Source organism: Trachypithecus francoisi, unplaced genomic scaffold (genome assembly GCF_009764315.1).
Source record: "Trachypithecus francoisi isolate TF-2019V2 unplaced genomic scaffold, Tfra_2.0 Lachesis_group11, whole genome shotgun sequence".
Taxonomy (NCBI): Eukaryota; Metazoa; Chordata; class Mammalia; order Primates; family Cercopithecidae; genus Trachypithecus; species Trachypithecus francoisi.
The window spans coordinates 97,050,022-97,056,228 of record NW_022681456.1 but is presented as its reverse complement, the minus strand read 5'-3'; positions in this window follow the sequence as shown (position 1 = coordinate 97,056,228).

Sequence of the window (6,207 nt, the reverse complement as noted above, 5' to 3'; positions counted from 1 at the left end):
TATAGATAGATAGATAGATAGATAGATAGATATACATCTCAGTCATAAAAAGGAATGAAATAACAACATTTGCAGCAATCCGCATGGAGTTGGAGATCATTATTCTAAGTGGAGTAACCTAGAAATGAAAAACCAAACATCATATGTTCTCACTTATAAGTGGGAGCTAAGCTATGATGACACAAAGACATAAGAATGATATACTGAACTCTGGGGACTTGGGGGTAAAGGTGACGGGGGGTGAGGGATAAAAGACTACACATTGGGTGCAGCATACATTGCTCAGGTGGTGGGTTCACCAAAATCTCAGAAATCACCACTAAAGAACTTATCCGTGTAACCAAACACCACTTGTTCTCCCAAAACTATTGAAATAATAATAAAAGAATCTTTTTTTTTTTTTTTTGATTCTTCAGCTAAGACAGCAAAAGAGGTGATTTGTTGTATACTTGTTACACTTGGCCACAACTGAACACAGAAACAGTCCAGAACATCGCAGGTCCACGGCAAAGGACTAACAGGGACTGTTTGAGTATGAGCAAGGTGGATCTCTCAGAGGTGGTCTCTCTCAGAGGTGGTCTCAGTAACCAGATGGCGATGGACATTCTAGATCCATTAAGAGACAAGTTATAACGAGTAGCATGCAGTCCATCAACTTGTAACAGCATCTCCAGCCTCTGGCATTCCACGTTTCTGCTCCTGTGGTTTTCATGGGCACACAAGCTAAGCCATTTACTGGACCGCTGCCTCATTTTTCTTCTTTTGCACTTCTTCCTTTCGTGCATTTGCTTCTTCCTCTAGTTGGCTCTCATGGCACTGAGGTTTCCAAGAAGATGACGCTAATGCCAAGACCTGGAATATTATTCTGTCAAATTATCTTTCAAATACAACTGGAGGGTCACACCTGTAATCTCAGCACTTTGGGAGGCTGAGGCAGGTGGATCACTTGAGGGCAGGAGTTTGAGACCAGCCTGGCCAACATGGTGAAACCCCATCTCTGCTAAAAATATAAAAATAAAAATATATATATATATATAAAGCCAAGCTTCTGTAGTCCCAACTATTCAGGAGTCTGAGGCAGGAGAATAGCTTGAATGTGGGAGGTGGAGGTTACAGTGAGCCAAGGTCACCTGACTGTACTCTAGCCTGGGCAACAGAGTGAAACTCCAACTCAAAAAGAAAAAAAAATACAATTGGAGCCTCATAGAGATCCTCATAAAAAGAATTTCTTACCAGAGATTGGACATTGTGGCTGCACTTGACTGTATTTCTGAAACCCTAGGTTTTAATGTCAGATCTGCTATAGGTTATGTGTGATCCTGTAGTGATGTAACATCACACATTACCTACAACAGATCTGATATTAAAACCTAGGGTTTCAGAAATACAGTCAAACCCTATATATTGGCTCTGGATATGCTTTAGAAGGGCTTAACTTGCTCATGAAAATCTTCTAATTATGTTTCAGATGAAAAAAGATACGTAAAAAGTCTTCCTAAAATGAGAATCATACAGTCAGATTATTTCTTTTTGAAAGACAGGTTTATTATTGAAAATGAGGATGTCATTTTCTTCTTGGAAGGGTGTAAGATCTAATCAAGTCTTGGTTGATGAATGAAGTTCCTCTTCTTTGTATGTTGTGGAAGAGGACATCATTCTTTTCTTGGAAGGGTTTAAGATCTAATCAAATATTGGTTGACAGATGAAGTTCCTCTCCTTTGTATGTTGTAGAAACTTCCCAGTGCAGGATGACCTCCACTTTTTTTCTTTAAAATCTATATAAGTCATAATCCCAGTCCGAGAAGTCTTCTCCTTTGATCTTATTAAGAAAAATAGATTGAGACACCCTAGACCCCAAAATAAGCCTTCTGTTTCCACTTGGGCAAAACATGATTGCAGCCAAGTGCAAGAGGGATTTCAATAACTTAGAGACTCATTGTGCACTGGACCCTGGAGTCTTGCTGGAGGCTTTGAAATGTGTATAATTAGTCACCATATTTAGAACTGAGGAATCTCTATATTTCTGTCACATGTGGTAGGTTATCATTGTATAGATTTGAAATTATTGATTTTAGACTGTTAATTTCATTTTAAAGAGACCAACAGGGAATTAATATCCTTCTAATAATTTCAGTTGAACTGTCACCTGAGCCGAACTTGTTATCCTGAGGGGAAATTTGGCCTCCGGTTCTTCTGAATTGCCTGGTTCATTTGTTTCTATAGCAACGTTGTCAGCTTTCCTTAAGGGCTGGTTTATATGTCAAAGGCTTCACCAGGAATAGAAAAGGGAAATCTTGCACAGGGCCCTGGAAGAGCCAGTAGAGGGAGGTGGGGAGGGAATGTATGCAACTCCCAGGGTTTAATGAATAGGCTGTCTCTATGTACATCTCCTTTGTTCATGAGTTTCCTGTTGTCATTTTAATGTTAAAAGTTAAAGTGACAATGTTGTAATAATTTTCAAAAGTGGGTTACAAGAGCATAGCAATATAGGAATAAAAAGTGAGTTCAGAGTCTGGTGGCAAAGACAACGACATGGAGATAACTGATGAATGGCACAATTAGCAGGCGCCCTGCACAGCTGTACTCTCAGCACTGGAGTTCTCAGCAGGGGAGTCCCAAAGTGTTGGAAATTGGGTCTCCTGATCAAATGACCACAGCAAGAAAATCATAGACAAAGAACCCTTTGGGAAGTGCCTCTGGACTCCACTTGAACTGTTCACGCTTGATGGAGATACGTTAAACACGCTTAGGCAGATACAGCTGGGCTCTCTAGTCTCTCAGCGACACCACTATTATGCACCACCCCCTCAAAAAAAATTGCCAGTGACTTATTTGATTAGCCAATGTTCTATCTTTATAGTAACTTGTTCACGTTAGAGTAGCCAGTTGAGGGTTTATTATTTTGTAAATCAATGTATGTCATGATTACAGTTTTAAAAAGTGCATCTCATAGATAGAAAAATAATCACTTTACTTTTAGAAATGTTATTTTTAGTTTTATATTCTAAAATATACAGACAACTGTGCCCTTTTCTAGGAATAACATCAAGTGACCACAACCTTAGGAAACAAATACCTTTTACACGGTAAATAATTCAACTTCTTAGCTTCATTTTTATACAAGACAATCCTCAAACCTTTCTGCTGCAGAGCAAATTTAAGTTTATTTCTCCAGTAAAAAAAGAGAACTTTTGATCATCATAGTAACCACTATCCCTTATGCATACAGCCAGAAAAATCTGAAGCAGGAGGAAATATTATTTGAAGATACTAAATATCCATTTATTATTTAATTTAGAGCAATAGAGAAGTTTTGTTTACTTGATTTCTCAGTGCAGACTAGTGGCTGCTAAGGAGAAAAACTAACCAATTGTGAAAGTGGGCTGAACATCTGCAGCAAATCTTTCCTGTCTCAGATCAATTTATTAAAATGTAGCTCTGTTTTACTTTATTACATATACCTGTGTGCTTTTTTCTTGGATTATTGCCTAAATTAAATACATAAATCTTAAAATATTTCTTATTTTACCTATTCAAAACCATTTCTCTATCAGCTATCATTGCTGCTTGTATTAGTATTGTAGGGCCACTGCAACAGTGTACCACAAATTGGATGGCTTACAACAAAAAAGAAATTAATCATCTCACAATTTTGGAAGCAGAAGTCTAAAATCAAAGGTGTGGGTGGCCACACTTTCTGCTCATGCTTTAGAGGAGGATCCTCCTTGCCTAGCCTCGCCTCTGGCAGCTCTAGGCACTTTTTGGCTTATGACTGGGAAAGTCTCATCTTTTTCTCCATTTTCACATGGACTTCGCCTCTGTGTCTGTGTCTTCTCCTCTTCCATCTGTTACAAGAGCACGTGTCAGGATTTAGGGCCTACTCAAATAATCCAGGATGATCTCATCTGAAGATCCTTAATTAAGTTACATTTGCAAAGAACACTTTTTCCAAATAAAATAACATTCACAGGGGCTGGGTATTACCATGTAGACATATGTTTCTTGGGGCCTCCACACAACCCACTTTGTGGTACAATGACTGGGCATATTTAGTGTTACCTGAGAGCAGGATAGAGAAGAGGAAAGGAGGCTAAGGACACTTAAGGAGAGTATAACAGAACTAATTAGGCAACACAGCTCCCATGAAGGAAGCAGTATCCAGGTGACAAGTGGCATTTATTAGGAGTCTAGGATATGTGTGGCTATATATTAAGTGCTGTACATTTAGGAGGTCAGCATAGTTATCACCCTCAGAAAGCTGACAGAGACAGACTAAAGGGTGCAATCTCAGAGTGCCATTATTTACTCAAAGTATGACCTTCTCTGAAGTTTCTTCTTTTGTGTCTCAGTTTTCCTCTTTGGCAATTATGAATGTCAATTATTTTCTTCTTAGAGGACTATAAACTTTAATTAAACTAGTGGGTAACCATGTGAGATCAAATTTATCCCATCTTCATATAAAGGTCTCCTTTGCAGAAATACACTGAAGGTCTGAGAGTCCTTCCAGTCATTTTATATAAATAATTGCAGCCAAAATGATTAATCCCTGACTTTTCAGTCAACAACTTTAATATTCCAATCTAAATCATCTTGAAGATAAATTATCCATAGTGATATTAATTATAACACAATTTCTTGAGAGTGCAAATCAAGTGCTTCATAAAATCATTCAGGTTCATTAATGTTAAAGTCTACACAATAACAAATTTCATGGAAATGCAGCGTGCTTTAGCTGATCTTTTAAAGAGCAAACAAGACGTCAGTACTAGAGAAATGTATTTATATAGTATCCACTAGAAAAAGAAAATCAGTGGCAAACAGTAGAAAGAACAAATATATTACAGAACCTATGTATGGATATATTTATTAAAATCATTGTGACAAACTAATTAATGCTTACTTCACTTCTCTCCTGGGGCTATTGTGTCAAAGAAAATAAAACATCAAGAAGGTGTGTGTTCAATAAGATAATGCCAAACACGGAGTATTTATTATCATTTTTATTATTACTGGAAAAATCACTTGCATTTTATCAATATTTGATGTTTAAAGGAATTTTTTTTTGAAATTGATAACAGCACCTGGAGAAAGAATTACATGGGTTGCTCTGTTTCTATGGGTAGGTGTTTCTTAATGTTTCTTAACATTCGCACACATAGACCCACACATACATAATTTCCATGATGATTTTAAGAAGATAATGTCTGTGACAGCTATTCTTGGAGTAAAAACAAGAAAGAGTAGGGAGAACGTTATCAGTAGAAAGAGGCAGTAATGAAGTTAATTGCTATGGGATAAAAACACTGAGAGTATTAAATAAATGTCAGTTTTTAGTCCACCAAAATTGGAGGCAATAGATATTTTGCTTAGATAAATACATAAGAAAGAAGTCAATTTTAGAGATTTTTAGAGAATTATATATATAATTATTACATATAATAATATGTAATTATAATTAATATAATATTAATATAAATTATATTAAATTAATATAAATTAATTGCATAGATTGTAATGAATATTATTATATATTATAGAATTGTTATGTAGAATTATTATATATAATATAGAATTATATAATTCTATACTACATATTATATAGAATTCTATAAATATATAATTCTATATATGATATATAATATATAATTCTATATATGATATATAACATATATAACATATAATCCGATATTATATAATTCTATATTATGTAATTCTATATAATATTTTTATATAATATATAATTATATATTATATATATATATAATGTAGAATTATTATATATAATATATAATATATAATTCTATATAACAATTCTATAATATATTTATATATTATATTATATATAATAATTATATATATAAGTGACACATATATATATACACACACATATATATATGGTCAATTCAAATGCTGAATCAGCTTGGGACAGGTCCCAAGAGATTTTTAATGCCCATATTTCAAAAATACAAATAAGCATTATTGCAAAAATAGCAGATTAAAAAATGAAAACAGGAAATCATCCTGAGCATCATCACTTTAGCAAAAAGAACCATTTTGATTTAATTTTACTTTCTCGTTTCTATAATTTTATAAGATTAGGCAACATTTTTCACTATACAGTTATTGTCTTTAACACTATAGTATGTACAGGTTTCTATTTAGCTGCATAAGGCTTTATCTTAACACTTTAAAAGCATCATAATATTT